The 21630-nt window shown below is 41.4% G+C and overlaps 1 protein-coding gene across 9 annotated transcripts in view; it reads right to left on the reverse strand.

The window, feature by feature from the left end:
* Mast4 (microtubule associated serine/threonine kinase family member 4) overlaps positions 1 to 21630 on the reverse strand; it is a 604035-nt gene that overhangs the window by 461976 nt on the left and 120429 nt on the right. The window contains exon 1 of one of the 9 annotated variants that reach the window (XM_031360604.1): positions 6592 to 6752. The exons of the other annotated variants lie outside the window; for them this stretch is intronic. The gene's annotated coding sequence lies outside the window, so the exon portion shown is untranslated. Of the gene's footprint in view, positions 1 to 6591; positions 6753 to 21630 lie in introns of those variants that run through there. 9 annotated transcript variants of the gene reach the window in all.

Consider the following 21630-nt stretch of genomic DNA (forward strand, 5'->3'; position numbering starts at 1 on the left):
GTCAAGATTTCTTGCTAAGTTGTTCATGTTGGTCTTGAAGAAATCCTCTCACCTCAGCCTCCCAAGTACTTGGATCACAGGCTGGTACACCCTACACAGTGAGTACTTATTTTAAATATTAGTGGGGTTAGAAGGATGGCTCAGTGGGTAAGGACTCTTGTCACTAAACCTAACAATCATAATTCTATCCCTGGGACCCTTATGGTGGATGAAATTGACACCATAGAAGTTGTTTTCTGATCTCCAGGAATACATCATGGACATGAACACAGGTGTGAGCTCACATATACACACAGGCACACACTAAACAAACACATGAAAGAGATTAAATTATATATGTAGCTAATGACAGATTACACTACAAATTCCAAAACCCACTTAGATTAGAATTTGATAACTGTTTCTATAATCAATATAAGTTTTAGTCAATAATCCCATTTCATTCCAATTTAGTTTTCCTTCCCTACAACTTGCTTAACAATAGTCTTTTCTCTTTGTGGGTACTGATAAGTAAGTCCATAAAGGAAAACAGCGTGTTATCAGCTTGCCTCTTTTCTTATGAGAGTTGGATTAAGTGGAAATAAAACCACAGTAAGAATACGGTGTATGTTCAATCACCTTATAGATTGTATGATCAGCTTCTGATGTCTATATTTTACAGAGGTTTGAGAGAAATTGTAATATGGCTATCCTGACCTGAGCTGATTAATGTGAGGAAAATGTTGTTCCTTAACTACTGCTCAGCATCCCTTTAAATTACTAGCGATTGGCAATCTGTCATCAGCAAATATGCTGATGTCAAATGTCCTTATAATAAGCTATCACATTTTCAAACATTTTCCTCCATTACCTAGCTAAGAGATTTGCACAATGCATACAACCTGCAGAGAGGAGAGTAAATGAAATATTGGATCTTGGTTTAAATGAACAAACTCTATCCTGAACAGTAGGGGGAGAAGGAATATATAAATAGAGAAAAGAATTACCTATTCATCTTCATCAATAGTTGACACCATCATCATTTGGGCCTCTAAAAAAAAAGATGTTTTAATTTGCTGGGAAGAATACGTCTCTTCAGGGAGGAGATTTGGGGATTCGACCATGAATAAGAATGAAGGAAGCAGACTTTCTTCCTATGTAAAACCTAGCTCTGGTCTTCCAGCCCAAATGAGATTCTAAATTGGGGGAGAGGGAGGGAAATACAGATTATTTATTCCAGTCCATGGAAGCACCCTTCATGCTCACCGACTGTATCTTCACTTCCTCTCACTCAAATTAACATTAAGACAAAAGAAAAAAATTAAATATTTCCATTTGCTTTGGCCAGCTTGTACCAAGAGCCCTAGGTTCAAAGAACAACCACTGTTCATGAGACTTCTCGGGGCCCTTCCTAAAATGATCTTCTCGCAGGAAATCCAGGCCCTGACTGACAGATCCCTCTCATCTTTACACTAACTCCTTCAGCTAATGCAAAACACTCTCTAGGCATCCCCAGCCTGCAATAAATCATTCAGATTCACACCAAAGCTCAAAACTCAGCATTTATTAATTTTAACTTATTTCTGATACCTATTATCAGCTACAGACAATGACAATATTTCTCTGAGTCCATTAATTTCTTCTTTGTGCCCCAGAAAGCGGAGCAAAGGCAAGAGTGTGCCTGACCTTTTGTGGTTTCCTAATCATGACTGCTTCCCGTGGGGGTGAGCAGAATTAAGGGAGTCCCAGAACATTATGCAAGTCAGGTAGACAGAATGAGAGTCTGGGTAAAGCAGACATAGAATAAGAGGCCTTCAATATGCAACATTGATGTGATGTATAAATCAATAGAGAATGATTAAAACACTGCTCTGTGAAAGGGCTGCATAGTTAATATACATTCCATTATGAAAAAAAGAATGTGGCTGACACACCAATGCTTGGGCATGCAGGGCAATGGAAGGGACTCGAGGATCAAACTGTTTAAATTTATAAGATTTTAAGGAATGGAGCTAGTCAACACCATCTTGTCTTTCATTTCACTTGGTGAAGTCCCTTCAAATACTCATTTGTTATTCAAATGTCCACATTACACATACACAAGCCCCTGTGCACACCCAAAGCACCTGACTTCTAACAGTCCACCATTTATCAGAGAGCCCCACTTCAAAGCCCAGCATCAATAAAGCCATAGGATTCCTCCTGACTACAGTGCAAAATCCATACCTAAATACCCCTAATTGTACAATCACTGTGCTCACTGGAATAAAACATATACTTACCCTATCCTTCCTTTTAAATGGATCAAATTAAATGCCGTTCCACCTCTCTCCCTCTCCCTCACCCTCACAAAAGAGAGCTAAATAATATGATTTTTTTATTCAGTTAACTTCCTTGAAACTAGGATATCGTGTTTAAAAAACAGTAAAATTCTACCAAACAAGTGACATTCTCCTCTAACAAGGGGAACCAAGAATCGCCTTTGCTTTCCTTCTACTGGATCCAAATAGAAGGGACTGGGGTTTGGGTGTTATTTCTTCAGAAAGTTATATTTACCACTTACTGGGCTTTACTGGAGAGAGAGAGAAAAAAGAGACAACACAAGTTTCACTAGGGAGCATTTCTCATGTTCTTCCAAAGGAAAAAAATTATGCTACATAACATTGTCCCCTACATTTTACATGGGAGGGAATGGGAAAATGTATCTCAATAAAATTCCTGATGGGAATAGCCTTTGTTGGTGCCTGTGCCATACACATCTACTAATGACTTCACTAAGCTACCTTCTGATAACCCGTGGTATTAAAGGAATCAGTCCCTTACAGTCAAGATTGTTCCATCATTCAGAAAACCATTTCACGTTCATAACATTGAACATAGTCATCTGAAATGCACTGAAAACCCACCAGGAAAACAATAGCAAGATAAGTTAAAAGAGTCAAGATTTTAAACTTAACTTTCATGGAAGGGGCATAAAGCCAGCCTTGCTGAGCAGTTCTGTTCACTGTAAGTACATTCATGTGTTACTGCAGGAACCGATGTCCCTCAGAAGCCACCCACAGAACTGTCTCAACTTGGATGTACTTTAAACATCTTTCTTCTTCAACTCAAAGGCAGCTCTATTTTTCATGGAAATTTCTGCTCTGTTAAAAATTACAGCGCACACCAAGAAAGGAACTTTAATTTTAGTTCCTTCTATATCTGAGACTCAGAAAGTCTCCACCTCTCCTACAGCTAAATAAAACCAACAGTGAGACTTGGTGTTAGTAATTCAGCAACACAAAGAAAGTAATAGTAGGTACCAAGGCATTGTGCTTTGTAGCATGATATCATTTAATCCCTCAGTGAAGCAACCAAGCTAAGCAGATGGCATCAGAGCCTGCTTTGGAAGTGAAAAAACTTAGTCATTTACTTGAAGAAAACCAGCGATGGTTTTCATCCTGGTCCCACAGGCAAACACCAAAGCTATAGGAAATATTTGGTCATGCAGCCTCCCACAGATAACAATAAATTGAGCACCCGTGTGAGAAGAAATAAAATCTTAACACGAGTTGGTGACATCTCAGGCCACACCAAAAAGTCACCAGTTGGGATAATTTACTACAGACTCAAGATGTCAAACCTTCCCACCACCTGACATTGTGCATTTAGGAATGAGGCAGGTAGTTTAGTAACCAGAGGAGTACAAAGAAGAAGAAAAATGCCATGTTTGGTTGATATCCTGGGGAGGCCTGCTTTTTTTGGAAGAGAAAGGAGGAGGAGTGGATCTCAGGGAAAGGGGTGGGGTGTGTGTGTGTATGTGTGTGTGTGTGTGTGTGTGTGTGTGTGTGTGTGTTGGATTGGGAGGAGAGAAAGGAGGGGAAAACAACAGTTGGGATATAATGTATGAGAAAAGACAGACAGACAGACAGACAGACAGACAGACAGACAGACAGACAGAGGAAATGAAGGGAAGGGATAGGAAAGGAAATTGAAGGCAAGGCAAGGCAAAGCAGGACTCTCTTCCTGCCCCTTTCAAGAAGCCAAGACAAATCTATTTCCAGCACAACTAACCACATCTTGGCAGAGATGGTCTCTAGGCAGCTGTCTGGGATGTGTGCTATGTGCATCTCTTTCACCGTATTATGTAGAAATCAGTTGGCTCAAACAATCAGCACAATATTTCCTCAGATAAAAATGTCTACCATGCACTGTACCTGGAAATGACATTGCATCCTGCCCTTCTCTCCCCCCACTGACCGTACAGTGTCTAGTGACTGACCACAAACAAATTCTGGAGCAAGGGGACAGCTCATCCAATAGGGTACAACAAAGAAGCTTCCCGGGTGTTTTCTACAGTGTGGAAAGGAATTTGGTGAGTCACTGTCAGTATTTAAAAGAAACTGAAACAGAATAAAACACAGAGTGTCCATGTGCAACTAGTAGTCAAATACTGCTCTATGAAATTGCTTTATAGCAAGGATAAAATGCAATTAAGCACATATACATATATTTTGTTTCTTTACTAAAGGCGAAAAGTTACTTGACCCCTGTGGCCTTGTAGCTTCCCATGCAACCAGAATCCACTAGAAGCACTTCACAGCTCTGTTCTGACCTTTTGGACCCTTCAATGTGCACACCAAATGTTAGGAATGTCAACATCTCTCACAGACACATTAGAACAGCTTGTGGCCTTACTAGCCCCAGGAAGCCGGCTAGCTTACAAGTACCAGTCACGATTTTCCTTCTGTGGAGTAGGTCTTAAGTCCAATTAGTCAGCTGTTGGTGACTGCCAGGATGTGAGTGTCACTATTCCACCTTTCGAGAGAGCTATCTCGCTGTGCTGGTCATTATAGCCCATAAGCATCACAGTTAGATAAGACTATTGATTGCTTGCCCTCCTGGGCAGCTTACATAGTGCTTTCTGGTACTGTCAACGTTAGACTTCAGGAAGGAAATACACTTTCACATTAGATGCAGCTAGGATCGTCTGAGTCCTGAGTCTGGAGTGTGAGGACCCAATGAAGCCTTACCTTTATACCCTCTGAGGACAACCAAGAGCAACAACAGTGTTCTATTGTTTTGGGAGCCACTTAGACAACCTTGACCAACAACTCGAACAGAGGATCCTCATGCCTGGTACCAAGGTTTTGTTAGATAGTCTATGTGCTCTTGTAGGGAGTAATGTCAGCCCTAGTGGCATAAATACACACACACACACACACATGCACGCACCCATGCACCCACGTGCATACACACACGCGCGCGCACACACACACATACCATGTATAATTTCAGCATAAAACAGTATGACTCCTCAAGCTTTACCCAGCATCCTTGGTGTAACTTGTCCCTACCCCTCCCTCTGTTTCTGCACCGAGCTCCTTCCTTTCTCCCTAATTAAATCCCCCACCCCATATTCCACATTTCCCCTTCATATGACCTGTACACTGCTAGTCTCCACTCAAGCTTCCCCTAAGAAAATTCTAAATTAAATAGTCTTTTGAAGAAAAAAATTTTGGCAGGAAAGCATAGAAGTCCAGAGATTTGAATATCTATATTTTTCAGCAATTATTTTTGTTGATACTAGGACCATAAACTCCAAAGACGGATCAAGCAAATGAGCAACCCAGCATCCTAATTCTGAGGGGGAAGGACGGTTTTGCTTAACAATAAGCCATGAACACATCAAATATGTATAACCATTTAAAAAAATCAAATTAAGACTGTAAGGAGAATGATAAAATATGCATATGCTCTTGACGTTTAAAATGAAATCTCACACATGTCCTTAAGTTAATTTCTCCTAAAACGCAAATTTGCGAATTATACTTGCAACTGAAAAATAAATGCCACACCCTTTTTAAAGTTTCCTGTGAGTAAACAAAGGATTTACATAGGCATTATAATTAAAAGTTACATCCTGCTGTCCTTCAAAACAAACTGGCAAAAAAATAGAACTATAAAAGCAAAGAAATCATATAATCAGAAAACTATTATAGAAAGTAATTGGCATTTCGTTAGGACAATATTTTGGCAAGAAAAAGGCACTGTTAAGTGGACAACTAAGAACCCAAATTTTACAATATCCACATACAGAAAAGAAGGAAACCTCTAAAGAGACAGGCAGGAAAGGTCTAGAGTAGGACCTAACACTTACAACAACTAGCAAGTCCGTACTCAAAATAGCTTGTAAAGACACCCTAGCTACACGTCCTGCCTCTGTTACCATCTGCACACTAAACTGAGGGGGGTCTACATTTCATAATGCACAAACACACTCTCCCACTACCTAGATAAGGCAAGGGAAACCCAGAGGAGCTCCAGAGTGCCCACCTGCAACCATAGTTCTCCTGGACAAAGTCCCTTGTGTTTAGATTTGAAACCTGACCTCACAGTAACCTGTGGGTTCATCAATGTTGACAGGCCACCATATAAACCCCTGCTTCTGCATACAATACCTGGTAGGTATATTTTAATATCAAAATTTGCACCCAAAGTATCAAGAGTCCAACATTGCTATAAACTTACAAAACAGACAAGAAGGAAGGAAACTGGAGTAGGATGGTGGGGGAATAGAAGGGGTGGGGAAGTGTTCCCTCTACCAGTTAGAAAGTTACTCTTGTTACTTACCAAGCCAGGAAAAGTTCTGTATCTGCTAGGAATCAAAATAACTGCCAGAAGAGCCGAGTTTTATATTTTATATCTTTGAGTGAAACTTCCTAAATCTCTGTTTCTTTTCATCCCACCATGCCCAGAAATAACCAAGCCATGTACTGGCAACAGGGTTAGGATGGAGGAATGTAACTGCTCTGGCCCGTATTTGCCTACTTTAAGTTTCACCATTACCAAATGTTCTTTTTAAAACATTTCCATTAAAAGGAAATAGGGGAGGAGTTTTTCCTGAGAAGTCAGCTCCATAAAGCATAGCAAATTGTATTACTTTCTCTTGAACTAGGCAAAGATTAAAAAGAAACAAGGTCTTTTGGCGGAGGGCGGGGGAGGGTTGGAGGGACTAGTTCAGTGAATAAGAGCATTCATTCTGCATTGTAACCATGGGGACTAGAATTCAGATCCCAGCAAGACAGAAGTATTAATATGGTTTTGCACAGGCCTGTAACCACAATACTGAGGAGGGCAGCAGAGACAGGAAGAGTCCTCAGGCTTGTTGGCTGCCTGAAAATGTAAACGCCAAGTTCAAGGAGACCCTACGTCAAATAAATAAGGCAATCACTAACAGAGGACACTCTTCTCTGGCCTCTGGGTATGTTCACGGGTACATGAACACCCCTACACATGCGAACATATACGTGCATATACACAAACAAAGAGCTAACTGTTTTTCTGGACAGAACTTCCATACCTCACACTGTAAATTGTTTCTCTCGGGTTAGGGGCAGAGCTCAGTGATAGAATGTTTACCTATCATGCAGAAGGCCCCAAATTTCTTCGGCATTATAAAAATGAAAAAAAAATTAAACTAGCCAAGCTCTGATGTTTTTAATGCTATTTACTTAATTAAGTTCTTGGCTTTTCTTTTTCCCAATTTCTCACTAAAGATTTACGTCGGAGAGAATCTTCATAGTATCATATACTCCAAGACAAGGCTGCTGAAAACAGGAGTTCTTGCCAGAATCTCAAAAATGTCTAATGCGGTGAAAAGAAAACGTGTACCCACAGGGTCTGGGAGTGTAGCTCCGCTGCTAGGATGCTTGTCTAGTATGCACAGAGCTCTGGGTTTGATCCCCAGTACCACTTAAACCAAGTGCCATAGGGTACTCCTGAATCCAAGCACGTGGGAGAAGAAGCAAAGGTGGAAAGTCGTCTTTGACTGCATTACACCTTTGAGCCCTATTGTAGAGCAGTTTCCTTGGAATGGGAAGCACTGCCCCCAGGAGGGGGAGGATCATGAGAAACAGGAGGTAAATGAGCAGTGCCTGGGAAAGCTTGGAAGACTCAGACAGGAAAGCAGAAGATGCAGACAGGAAGGAGTCTGCTTGACAGACTGCAGAGCAGGCTCAACCTATGCCGAGGTTGCAGCCTTTGTGAGTAGTCACCCATGCTGTGGCGGATTTTTCAATGATGCATCTGCTTGCCAGTTATTCCTGCTCTGGTAAGCAACAGAGTGAGCCCACAATCCTGTTAGTAACGCCCCCCTCCCCAAAAAAAACTATCATACTGATTCACCAAAGGTCGACTTTGGTGCAATTGTTACTTTAATCCATGGCATGAGTAGGGGTGTGTGTGTGTGTGTGTGTGTGTGTGTGTGTGTGTGTGTGTGTGTGTGTGTGTGTGTGTGTGTAAAAGGAGGAAGGGAAAGGAAAAAAAAATAGACACGACCTTCCCACCCTCCCTCTACCTTATTAGCCAACGTCATTGAAGGTGGTAGAAAGTTGCTTCATGATTCCACCACTTCCCAGATGCAGACACAACTCTTTCTAACTGAATATTTGGCAGCTGCCGATTCTCTGCCTAAGATGCTGACCTGGGAAATGAAAGTTACTGCTTCCCACAATGCTTCTCCCCACCAGAGCAACAGTGAGCACCTCCCTAAGTGGCCATCTCTGTCCACTCAAAGATCTACCAATCCCAGAAAACTAGTTAGAACCTGTGCACAATGAGGATGCTAAACATCAAATTTTATGAGCTGCAGCCAGTATTTCTCACAACAAAGCCAGGGCCTTAATTCACTCATTTATTTGACAAATATTCATTGAGTTCCCTCTACTGGAACTGGCAGGCACCAGCCTACATGCTTAGGACACACTGGTTTAAAAACAAAACCAAAAAGAAAAACTGAGACGGAGATCTCTGATCCCTGGAGTTTACATTCTAATGTAAAGGAGGCAGACAATGAACAAAGTAATAAATCATGTAATGTCATAGGCACAATTAATAATATATAAACATGTAAACCAAAACCTACCTAGATCCAGGCAAATGGGCCTGGGTATTGTAGAGAGGCTCTTGTGCAAACTGGTCCATGAAAGGACCACAGGAAGATAATATCCAATGAGGTCTTAGAATGGCCGAAGGGCCGGGCAGTGGTGGCACATGCCTTTAATCCTAGCACTTGAGAGGCAGAGGCAGGCGGATTTCTGAGTTCGAGGCCAGCCCAGTCTACAGAGTGAGTTCCAGGACAGCCAGGGCTATACAGAGAAACCCTGCCTCGAAAAACCAGTAAAATAATAATAATAATAATAATAATAATAATAATAATAATAATAATAATGGCCAAAGGAATTAACCTCTTGAGTGTCAAGGGAGAATCTGAAAGAGGAAAAAAGAAGCACCAAGCATCCATGAGGCACCATATTCCTGGCATATGGAAAGGTAGGAAAAGCCTGGCTAAAGCGGCATGAAGGAAGGAAAAGTAAGAGTGGGTAATGTCTGAGAAAGAACAGTGTAGTGAGGGCACTAGCTCTTACTGAGTCCACTTGGCTGCCATTTTGAAAGGATTCTTTTGGCAGCTCTGTTTAGTACAGACCACCATGGGAACAGGGAGGGAGAGTAATGGAATTGGGAAGAGACTACAACAATATAGGAAGATTAATTAGGAAAACCCCAATCCAAAATGCTACAAAGCCCTCATCTTTTTAAGCATTGACATGGTACAAGCTGAAAATTCCACCCTTGGCCTTCTGTGACAGTTCACAATCAAACCCAAGGACACGAAAAATATTATTTAACGTTGCTTGCAGGCTCCATAACATTGTTTGCAGGCTCTATGAATCTCATAAGTCAATGTGTTTCCTTCTGCAAATATCTTACTGTTTTTCCAAGATGTGAAAAATTCGAAGGCAACATACATCCGGTCTTGATTGTGAGCTTTTATTGGACTGAGAAACACTTGGGAGATTACCAAAGCATACTTCTGGGTGTTTTCAGAGAGCATTTACATTATGGTTGAACAAATGAGGAAAGGCTCACCCTGAATATGGACAGCATTGTCCAATAGGCTGGAGCCTGAATGGAGTAAGAGTGCTAGAGAGGAAGGAAAGCTAGCCAGCATGTGCAAGCCCTGTTCTCCCTAAGAGAGAGCATCTGCTGCTGTGGCTATCATCTACAGACATCAGACTCTGGATCCTTCTATCTCTCAGGGCAGTCTTATACTCCTGACTCTCCAAGAAGTTTTCTTTTGGTGGGAGAGGGCTAAGGGAGGTTCAATCTTAGACTCAGATGATATCCCATGATCTGAGGCAACCAGTTTCTTAACCTAAGAAATTAACAGCTACTCTGCCTCTATAGCTTACAGAGAGTCATTGTTAGACTTCCCAGCCTGCAGTGAGATGCCAAAGCTTTTAAATTCAGACTCCATTTTAGAGAAGCTGACCGAAGTGTGAACTCAGGTAGACTAACGGGCTGGTATCTAGCATTTGTTTCCAAGAACCTGAGCTTAGCTCTAGTCTCTAGGCTAACTCCCAACAAGAGTAGAGTTTCCAGGTTACTCCACCAACAAAACCACTGTCTCCAGGTTATTCCCCCAACAAACCTGCGCCCCAGGTTACAAGCTCACCCCTTGCCTAATGACCACCAATGCAGAGGAGAGAAAAAGTTAACTTTATGATATGACTCCCAGCACTAGCCAATTATGTTAAAGGCAACAGGAGCTGTCCAATTATATGCTTGCACACGTATTCCCTGCTTGCTGCTTACTAAAAGCCTCGCCCCGATACAGATTTGGGTCTCCCCCCCACACACACACCAAAACTGTCCTGCATGACAGTGGTGCATTGGGGCGGGGGAGGGGGCCTCTGAGCTAGCTCGAATAGAATAAAGACCCTTCTGTGAGTTGCATCAGATTGGCTCCGGTGTGTGTTTTGGGGGATCACTAGCTTTTCCCTGGCACAACAGCAGCATGTAAGTTGGCCCAATAAAAACTCTTCATAATTGTGGGTTCTATTCCTCTATAGGATCTTGATTAGCATACGGGGCCAGGTGTGTTGGATGAGCTATTCAACCTATACTTTTCCTAAAAGGTAGTTGTGATTTAAACCACAGTAGCAGTGGAGAATATAGTAAGTCACCAGGTTCTGGCTGTATTTGAGGGTAAAGAAAGAAAGGAATTGTGCAATGGCTTGGATATGAAATATAAAAGAATAGCCAAAGATTATTTCAACATTGTCTGCAAATCTGGACAAAAGAAGCAGCTGCCACTGGAATAGAAGAAACCAGTGGGATAGCACTAGGAGGTTCAGTTCAGGACAGCCCAAGATGGAGGTGCCTCTGAGGCATTCAGGCAAAACCAGAGTCAACACAGTTACATACAGTTGTCTGGAGTCTTAGAAAGGTCAAGGCTAAAGATACACACTTGAAGGCCAGGAACAAATAAGTTTGACCATTTTACTAGATGAGGTCACAAGGGATTGGGTGGAGAGAAACAAAACTATACACCTGGAATCTTTAGCATTTAGAAATCATGGAGGAGATGAGAAACCAGCAAAGAATAGTGAAAGAAAGTACACAGTGAGACAGAATCTCAAACTTCTGAGACTGAAGGAAAGCCACACAGGACAAAGGCTCAATACCAACTGTGTCACATAAAACCATGTCTGGGAAACTATTGCCTTTCAGAGCTCAGTGGCCAGTGGAGAAAAGTCATGTTTGGTAAGATAGTGTCTATGGAGAAAGATGATACAAGCCTTAAAGTCTAACTTGAAACAATCGAGAGCAGTGGTTCTCAACCTTTCTAGTGCCCTTACCCCAACCATAAAATTATTTTCATTTTTCCTTCGTGACTGTAATTTTGCTACTGTTATGAGTCATAATCTGATATGCAGGATATCCCTTGTAAAAAAAGTCATTTGACTCCTAAGAAGGGTCACAACCCACACACTGAGAATAGCTGATCTAGGAGCTGAAAGATTTGAGATGATGAGTGAAAATAAGTCCTCAGAGGAATTCAAATGCAATGAAATTGTGGTCATCTGTGGGAAAGTGGGGACATGGAAGATTCTGGAAGATGAAGACACATGATCAGGAGAGGAAACTAGGATTGCATTTTAACCGGGCAAGCAAAAGCAGGAGAGGACACACAAGAAGGGCATGAACCTAGACAGAAGCACAAGGAGTTACCCCGGGCAGCAAGCTGGGTGAGGAAAAGATGGGAGAAAAGATGCAGCAGGAAGAAGAGGAAGTGGGCCAGTTCTTCAGAGCCCTCTTCTGACGGCATGTCAGGGACCTCTGCGTCAGTTTCATCAGCCAAGGGGACAGGGAAAGAGAAATGCTTCAAGCTCAGAGAAAGAAAAAGATGAAAAAATGGAGCACACAGGAAAGTCTACTACTGACCCTTTCTTGAAGCAGTGCAATTCCCAACTGGATTCTAAATCACTTCCTTATGCCCTTTGTTATAGTTCATAACAGTAGCAAAATTATAGTTATGAAGTAACAATGAAATTAATTGTGTGGTTGGGGTCACCACAATATGAGGGACTATAATAAAGGGTTGCAGATAATCATAGCTCTCAGCTCTCAGCTCTCACCCAAGGAGTTTGAAGCAGATAGAGACCCCAGCAGAGAGCCAAATCCAGTAAAAAATGCAAAGTAATTGTATTTTGGAATGCTCAACACCAGTGGCTACGCCTACAACACAATCCCCAAAGCCAAGTCTTGGGGACCATCACAGAAAAGTGGGCAGAGAGATTCTAAGTGCTAGAAGGTCACAGCATCTGTTAGTGCCTTCTATATAGGACAGGGGAGCTGCAGCCATGGAATATCAACAATATGACTGCCCAAACAAGACTTGGACAAAGGCAACATCATCTGAGATGCTCGTGCAAATGCAGGGAATCCCACAAGACGCCAATCCCAGATGAAGAGCTATACGAAATTAATGACTGCAGAGAACGGGAGAAGATCTTCCCCAGGGTTGAGACCCATAGTTATTCAATACCAACTACTCAGCCCTAAAACGACATATATAGAAGGAACACTAAATGAGCTTAGCGGGTTACATTTATATATGCATGTACACATGTGACAATTGTAATTAAAGAAAAAGACAGTGTGATAATGTGTAAAAGAGTAAGTAAGCTTAGAAGGGAGAGGAAGGAGAATGGGGGTGTAAGTTGATAATAGAGGATTACAGATGCTCAAAGTATATTATATAAACATGTATGAAACATCATGATGCAGCCCAGTAGTTTGTACAATTAATAAATGTTAATAAAAATGGAAAGGGGATTTCCTACACAAGCATACAGGTCTCAGTGTGATCATCAGAAGCTACATAAAGAAGCCATAGTGGAATAAGCTTCTAACCCCAATGCTAGGAAGATGGAAAGAAGGGGAACCCCTGGGGCTTGCTAACCAGCCAGCCCTGCCTATCTGGTGAATTCCTATACACTTCCTGAGAAACCATACCTGAGCTTGAGAGCTTGACCTCCATATCCATATATTCTCTCTCTCTCTCTCTCTCTCTCTCTCTCTCTCTCTCTCTCTCTCTCTCTCTCTCTCTCTCAGACACACACACATACACACATACACACACACACACACACAGGAAAAGTTAAGTTATTCTACTTCACGACAAAAAATAAAAAAGAACCACCATCAAACAAACTTAAGAGAAGCAAAAGAATCATTAAAAAGATAAAAGACATTTAAGGATTAGAATATAAAGAGGAGAACAGCTGTTCGTGGAAAAGATCAATAAACTACACAAATCTCTTGCAAAGCTCATTAAAGAGAGAAAACAGAAATTTCACAATGTCAGAAATAAGAAAATGAATGTTGTCCAAGAAACAAAGGAGACCTAACACATGTACAAAGAAATGCATACAATGTTGCACAAAAAAAGTTATGAAACCTTGGAGGAGAGAGACGAGTCATGAGAAAACCAATTATCAAGCAGGACTCCAGCACGCTCTGGCCATTTAAGTGACTACAATGTTAACAGTGAATACAGTGCTGACAGTGACCTTCAATCTAGGACAGGGAAGCTACACTCACCACATCCAATAATCTGTCTAAACAAGACCTACCATCTTGAAATGTAGAGTTAGCATGTCATTTAACATATGGGAGGAGTCAGGTTTCTTTAGGACTGTGGCTCCTGATAGGCTGTCCACAATCCAGTGGGCACCCCTTCTCTTGGCAGCACTAAGTGAACTCAGCAGGTTTTAAAAAGCTCGTGAAATTGGGAATGGGTGGGAGGGAGTAATGAGAGACTTTGGAAGAGAGGGCAGATTTGATTAAAACATTATATGCGGGCTGGAGAGATGGCTCAGTGGTTAAGAGCACTGACTGCTCTTCCAAAGGTCCTGAGTTCAAATCCCAGCAACCACATGGTGGCTCACAACCATCCGTAATAAGATCTGACTCCCCTTTCTGGTGTCTCTGAAGACAAAATAATAATAATAAATAAATCTTTAAAAAAAAGAATTAAAAAAAATTATATGAATATACAGAATTCTCAAACAATAAATAAGTTAATTTTTTAAGGTATAGAGAAACCAAGGAGTTTGTCATTTCACTTTATAAAGCTCAGGATAATTATATCACAATTTGAAAGAAAGAGGGCACAAGAAACGACAATCCATCGTATGTATAAGCAGAAATTTAAAAATCCTAAAATAGTCACCAAATCCCATGCAGCAAACTGGCATCCTGCAGGTGGCCACTTGAAAAAAAGAAGTTATCACTATTGCTTGTGATAGTGAGCTTTGTCAACTGATACAACCTATAATCAGTTGGAAAAACAGTCTCAATGAGGAATTATCTACATTAGGTTGACCTTGAGCATGTCTGTGGACAGTTCTCTTAATTCAGTTAGTTGATATGGGAAGATCCGGCCCATTGTAGGTGGCACCAGTACCTGGGCAGAGGCTCTTGAACTATTTAAGAGTAGAAAAGTCCAGCCAAACACAAGCAAGCAAGCATAAATGTACTCATTTCTTCTGCTCTTGACTACAGATGTACTTAGTTTCTTCAACTCCTATCACTGACTTCCCTCCTCTAGTGGACTGTAACCTGGAATTGTAAGTTAAATGACCTCTTTCTTCCCTAAGTTACATTCTGATTGGCAGCTTTAAGGCAGTGTGTCAAGCCCTTAGGTCATTTCTTGGAAAGGTACTTGCTAGAAGACAGGGCAGCCATGATAATGTCATATAACCCCACCAGAGTGAGCAGCCATGGCAGATCCCCTTCTTCACATTTCCAGCCACACTTATGCTTTGGTATGTATTATACACCCTAACCTGGTCTTAGTGGAGTGTCAGGCTCAGGAAATACTAAAAGAGCCTTAATTAAAAAGGCTAAGAGGCCAGATATGGTAGCATATGTCTGTCACACCACCATACTGAGGTTGAGAAAGGTGGATCCCAAGGTTAAGGCCAGACTGGGCAACATAGTAAGACTTTGTTTTAAGAAAACAAAACAGGGGAGGAAGAGTAATCAACCAATAAAATTCAGGAGATGGGTGAGAGAACAGGAACCTGGTTTAAGGACATTGGTAGTGACCTTGAAAACTATGTAACCTGGGAATGTAATAATGAAAGCTTAAAAGCAGGCTTCAGAGAGCGTGTTTAAAAACTGGTCCCTCCAAATGTGCTCCCTGTTTTCCTACAGCTTCCTCACCAGGTTTGCTGGTTTTAACGTTTAGTCTGTAACCCACAGATTCTGGGAGAGTCTCTGAAAGGATTTTTAAAAGCCATACCGGATGTGAACTACTGTACAATGGCCAAGAGCAACAAAACACTGTTCCAGCTGAAATGTCATCCCGTATGTCCCAGTAAGAGCTCAGGGACAGAGGAGGGTGAACAGCTGTGGGGAGGTGGTGGGAACCAGGCCTACACACACAGTCTCATGGCCTCTTGGCTTCCCTCAGGCACTTAGCAGCACCCGGCTCAACAGGGAATATCCGCCAAAGGATGATTCAAATCATAGCAGGGAGAACCATCTAGGAACATTTTATAAACACGAAATGAGGGAGATTAGGATCAGTCTCCACTGTACTAAACTGAGGCTCAGGCAGGGGGCCCATCAGACTGGAACACTCGGGAGATCTATTAAATGCTACCTAACCTCCCCAGGGAGATCAGAGTACCGTCACTCAGAGTGGAGAGAGAAATTTGTTTCTGAAGGCTGTTTTCCAACTTGGGAAATTGAACTCTATGCTTTGTAATCCCAAGAGACTGTACGGCTGAGGCTGCAGTGGGTGTAACCACGTGTCAAAATTAATACATTGGATATGCTACTCACCCACAATGCACTAGAAAAAGATTCAAAACTAAAAGCAGCTAAAGGAGCCTTTGCTTTTGGGGCTATAAGCATTTACTGCTACTATGAGATATTAAAACAGTCACTTTGTTCTTAGCCTAGGTAAGAAAACCATTTAAAAAAACATTCGAAGGACTACAGAAGGAAGCACCCCTCTCCCCCACATCCTTCGAAAGTATAGGAAACAGCTTTCTCTGAGTCAGAATGCCAGCCATTTGTACAGAAGTAAATTCTTTCTCACTAGCTTCTAAATCCAGGCACAGAGAAGGCTCTTCTAGTACCTGGCTATATCTCCTAGTCCAGCCTAAGGCTTCAAAGTCCAAGCTCCTCCCAGAAAGCCTCTCTCTTCAAGGGCCTAATGAGATCTGGAAACCTCTGCTTTATCCTGGAGGGACAGTGTCTTCTGGCATCCATTTACTATACTAAGAACCAACGGATAGTTGACCGTTGACAGAGAGCTGGATTGTTCTGAATTGCTTCAAAAGATAAGAGAATAATCTAACCCACAAAGGTAACATCAGTTCTGATTATGCTACTTTCCTGTACTGATTAATGACATCAAGGTGATGGCCCAAGAGAGAGAGATGGTGTGAGCAGGTCCTGGAGACTGGTCTGTAGAAGGGTTTGACTTACACTTAACCAAAGAATTAGACTACCAGCTATGCCCTAAGGGAGCTCCTACCTAATATCCAGTACTGTTCATAGTGCGTGTAAATAGTGGCTACCAGTATCCAATACTGTTCGTAGTGGGTGTAAATAGTGGCTACCTAATATCCAATACTGTTCATAGTGGGTGTAAATAGTGGCTACCTAATACCCAATACTGTTCATAGTGGGTGTAAATAGTGGCGTGGAATCTGGTTTCTGTCATCTTGTAAATACTGACATTTTAGAACAAAATGCTTTTACTCAAGCTTTTAAATGCGCCCATTGTTATTTAAATATCAGTGATTCATACCTAGGATGCATATTTAAAAATACATGAATGACTTTTTCTTTCCCTCCTGAATTTCCAGTTTCCTTTTCTCTCAAATGTCTATTTTCATCCCACTTCCTCCACAGAATTTTACCCTGATGTGATCGTTTTATGCTTTGAGGTCTTTATTGATCATGCTATCTTGTTTCTCTACAACAAAAGTTAGAAAAATTAATGTTTTTATTTCCTATGATCAAATGGTTATAACTGTTGCAAATTTCACATGAATTTAGGTATTACTATAACTCTTAATATAATGCAACTTAACAGATGTAATAATTAAAGGGCAAACATACTTTTTTCTGGAAATGTATGTTTTTTTTCAGTGTGCTAAATAATGATGTTATCTTTTCTCTAATTGGTTCAAAAACCCATGAGTGAGTGTTTTTTACGATAGACGATAGCATAGGGAATATTCCCACGGTAACCTTACCCTCCCCTTTTTGATATTAAGATATCTTACTCATAAAAATAAATTTGACAGGCATTGAAGTATCATATCACTAGTGTTTAACTAATATTTGATTCTTTGTGGTCCTGACATCTCTGCTTCTCAAATTATGGTGATTAAGTAAAAATTTACATTATCATTGGTACTTGCTGACAAACTTTTCAGAGTCACCTTCAACTTTATTTTTAAAAGAATTTGATTTGCAAAAAGATTAATATACTAATTCCCTTTCTCAACACTGCAAGGGAATTCTGATTGTCCCTGTACCTGGCACCTTTCCCTCAGGAATAAAGGTTTAACTCCTAGTGGCAATCTGCCATATAATTTGAGCAAAGTAGAGTTGGGCATGGCAGCACATGCTTGTAATCCCACACATATTCAGGAGACTGGAACAGAAAGCTGTAAGGTTCAAGGCCTGCCTGGGCTACAGAGCACTTAGGGAGGTCTGCCCACAAAATGTCAGCAAAAAGAGAGGGTGATGGAGGGATGGTTGAGAGCTCCAGACTACAGGTCTAGGGTAAATTGGAAGGCCCTAGGTTCAATCCACTACAATATGGGACTGTGAAGGTAGCTTGGTCCCCAGATGAACTGAGGCTGGAAGCCCTGGAGACCGGGAAAGGACTGTAGGAGTTTCGCCTGTTCCCGGGCACCAGGCCCCTGTCACTAGCCACAGTCCCTCACAGATTTGTGGCTGTCAGTCACAGAAAGGCAATGCCCCTATCCCCTCCACATGTAGAGGATATGACCTGTGGTCACCTAGCTCAAGACAGATCTCCATTTTAATGAGGTTCCTAAAGGACTGGAGACTTAGCCAATAAGCTTTTCTTCCCAGACATTCCTCCCTGCAAAAGGTATTTAACCTCAGACCCACCCTGAGAAGTGGGGCATGGTTTTACTCAGCCACTTTCTGCCATGACAATAAATGCCTTAAAACCATGCTGTCTCTTTTCATTGGGATTCGCTGTGGGAAGCCATGGAGAAGGCCTTCACCTATAGAGTCGATGTCTGATCTCCTGCAGAAGGCCTTTTCCAGCCACAGCCGCCACCAAGCCAAGCTCAAGCCCACCACCAGCCATAAAGCCAAGGACTCTCCCCTTGGGACCAGTCAGAGCTCCCCTTCTCCCCTGGCCCGGATCTAAATCAATCCTGTAAGGCCCCACTCCACTCTCAGCTCTTCCGCAGCTTCCAGTGGTACCTGGATGTCCAAGAGCCTGAGAACCAGATGCCACCACCCCCTGCCCTCCGGACTGGGGACCCTGGAGTGACTCAGACTGTGTTTCTCCACCCTGAGAGCAGTGTCCTGGAGCTTCCCACAGCCCAGCACTCACCCAGCAGCAGCGGTGGGGTAAGTGTGGTCAAACCTTCCCATGTCCTGCCTCCCCAAGAGGCCGGGCCCTACACTACATCACACACACACACACACACACACACACACACACACACACACACACACACACAGAGGTTGGATTTGATCTGGGCAAGGGAAACTATATGTAATACCGAAGTGTTTATTCCTAGGCAGCCCTTTGTTAAGAAATAATGTACATGGATGGGAGAAGGGCACATGAGACCCCTACCCTACCTAAGGAGCTGTTAGCAGCTGATGGCTTCTATGGGGAAGGAAGAGTTACCGGTAGTCAAGAGTTAGGCTCCTGGGAGGTTGAATGGATCCACACACATAGGAGCAGTACTACTGGACTTAATTTTTTAAAGGATGGATAATTGCATAGACTATAATTAAGCACCAGTGCTTTAGAATGACTCTTCTCACTGTTTACTAAAATTTACAGCTCTGGGTCTGGCCATGTGCTTGCCTGAATGGCTTTGCTATTCTCACCATACAACATTTTTTATTTTCAAATTCTTTACAATAAAATTATTTTTATTTAAAAAGTAATGAGGCTAAGGAAGGAACTTGTTGTGGGTGTACAGGAAGAGTAGAGGGAAGGACAAACAGATATAATGAAACACATTGTACAAGTTCACGAAATGCTCAGAAAATGTTTTTTAATAAAAGACTGCACAGAGAAGTTACAGGACTCAAAAGTGTTCTACAGCACTCTCCCCAGTACTACTTGGAAAGTCATCATGCACCGCAGGTGACACACGATCACATTTGTTGACTTCAGGGACCAAGATGCCAGAGGCCTGTCTCTAGATGAAAGACATGGATTCACAAAACCAGGGGAGAGAATGAAGGCAGAGGAGGAGTCAGTCCTGTACTGGAGCAGAATACAGAACATGCCCAGCAGGCATAGGTAGGACACCAACCACCAAACAATGACTCTCTGGTGACCTAAACCAGAGCAAGAGTGCAAGAAGGTCTCAAGGGTACATGATCCAGGACGAGGCTTAGGGGAAGAGGCAAAGGGTAACAAGAAGGGTGATGGAGAAGAGTTCCCTTTCATCATCTTAGATTTTGGAGTTTTAAAAATATGGAGATTTCACTTCTAGTCGGGCTGGGCAGCAGAACAGAATGTTTGCCATCTGGAAGACAAGCACAGGCCGAGGTGACATACAGAACAAGGAAGAAAGACGACTGGATCTGTGAACCATGTTGTAGGGTAGCCCGAGGCCTGAGCCAGATGCTAGTACACATGCAGACTTCCTTCCTGCTATCTTATTCTACCAGTACAATATTCTTCTTGATTCTGGAAATTTTTTTCTTTTTTAAGGTTTTATTGCATTATGAAGAGAAAAGTTACATGATCTCACTTTATCTGAATTTTTTAACATTTAAAAACATATTTTAAGTAAATAGAATTAAATCACATTCTTTTTTCCCTTTTGTATCCCAACTCCTCCCAGAGACCCTCCCTTTAATACCTACAATATCTTTTGTCATATTCTTTAAAATTTATAGAATATTATAATAAATATGAGTATTATAAAAGTTGTTGATATAAAACAACAATCAATTTAACAGTCTTATATAGATGCTGGTCTACAGCAATACTGAAAATTCATATGTTTTTCTCAATATAAATTTTCAATAACTCCAAACATATTAACTGTATATTTCAAAATAATACATCACTACTAGCATTTTCTTCAATGAACATAAATATATAGTCTTTTGTTTGTTTGTTTGTTTGTTTTGTATTTAGTAGAACTTAAAATCTTGGCTCTTATTGACTGCTCTTCCAGAGGTCCTGAGTTCAATTCCCAGTACCCACATGGTGGCTTACAACCATCTGTAATGGGATCTGATGTCCTCTTTTGGTGTTTCTGAAGATAGTAACAGTATATGCATATACATAAAATAAATAAATCTTTAAAAAAAGAAAAAATCTTGGCTTTTACTGTGGTATAAGCCAAAAATAAGAACAATTTTCAGACATTGCATTTCATTGTAATAAGGCTGTACTTCAATGACCCTCACATCACCAAAGGGTTTTACCTCCATCGTAGCTAAGCTGAGCGTTGACAGTTCTGCTGTGCCAAGGAATGAATTGTAGGCACGATTTTTGGATACAGACTTCCTGCTATGGTCAAAGCTATTTGACTTGAGTGAGTGACTTTATTCTCAGCCCACAGAACTACATTCATTTAAGAAATGGTATGTGTATTAAGATGCTCTATCCATAAAGTCTTTCACAAACTGTTTCAATGAACAATGGTTCATTGGCTGTGATAGTTTGGAAAAGCATTCATCTCAGAGAAAGAGTAACTTATAAAGTCCTCTTCTTTAAACTTAATACAAGAGTTACAAACTCAAGCAAAGCATCCAGTCTCACTCGTTGTTGTTCTTTACAAGCCCCCTCTCAATTTAATTGTCTACATTTCTTTTGGGTATATAAATACTTTTGAAATATATAAGCTGTTCTGAAAACCATAGTATAGTGTAAAAACATGAAATAAACAATACTACTAATAGAGAGGCTGAGATAGGAGAAGAGGGATTTCAAGACCATTATGTTATACACAGCAAGACACTATCACGAACAAACAAGCTGAAGGTGTATATGGATTGTACAATATTGGACCTATTTCTTCAATTACCAAATTAGAGAGACCATTGGATGAC

Source organism: Mastomys coucha, unplaced genomic scaffold (genome assembly GCF_008632895.1).
Source record: "Mastomys coucha isolate ucsf_1 unplaced genomic scaffold, UCSF_Mcou_1 pScaffold8, whole genome shotgun sequence".
Classification (NCBI taxonomy): domain Eukaryota; kingdom Metazoa; phylum Chordata; class Mammalia; order Rodentia; family Muridae; genus Mastomys; species Mastomys coucha.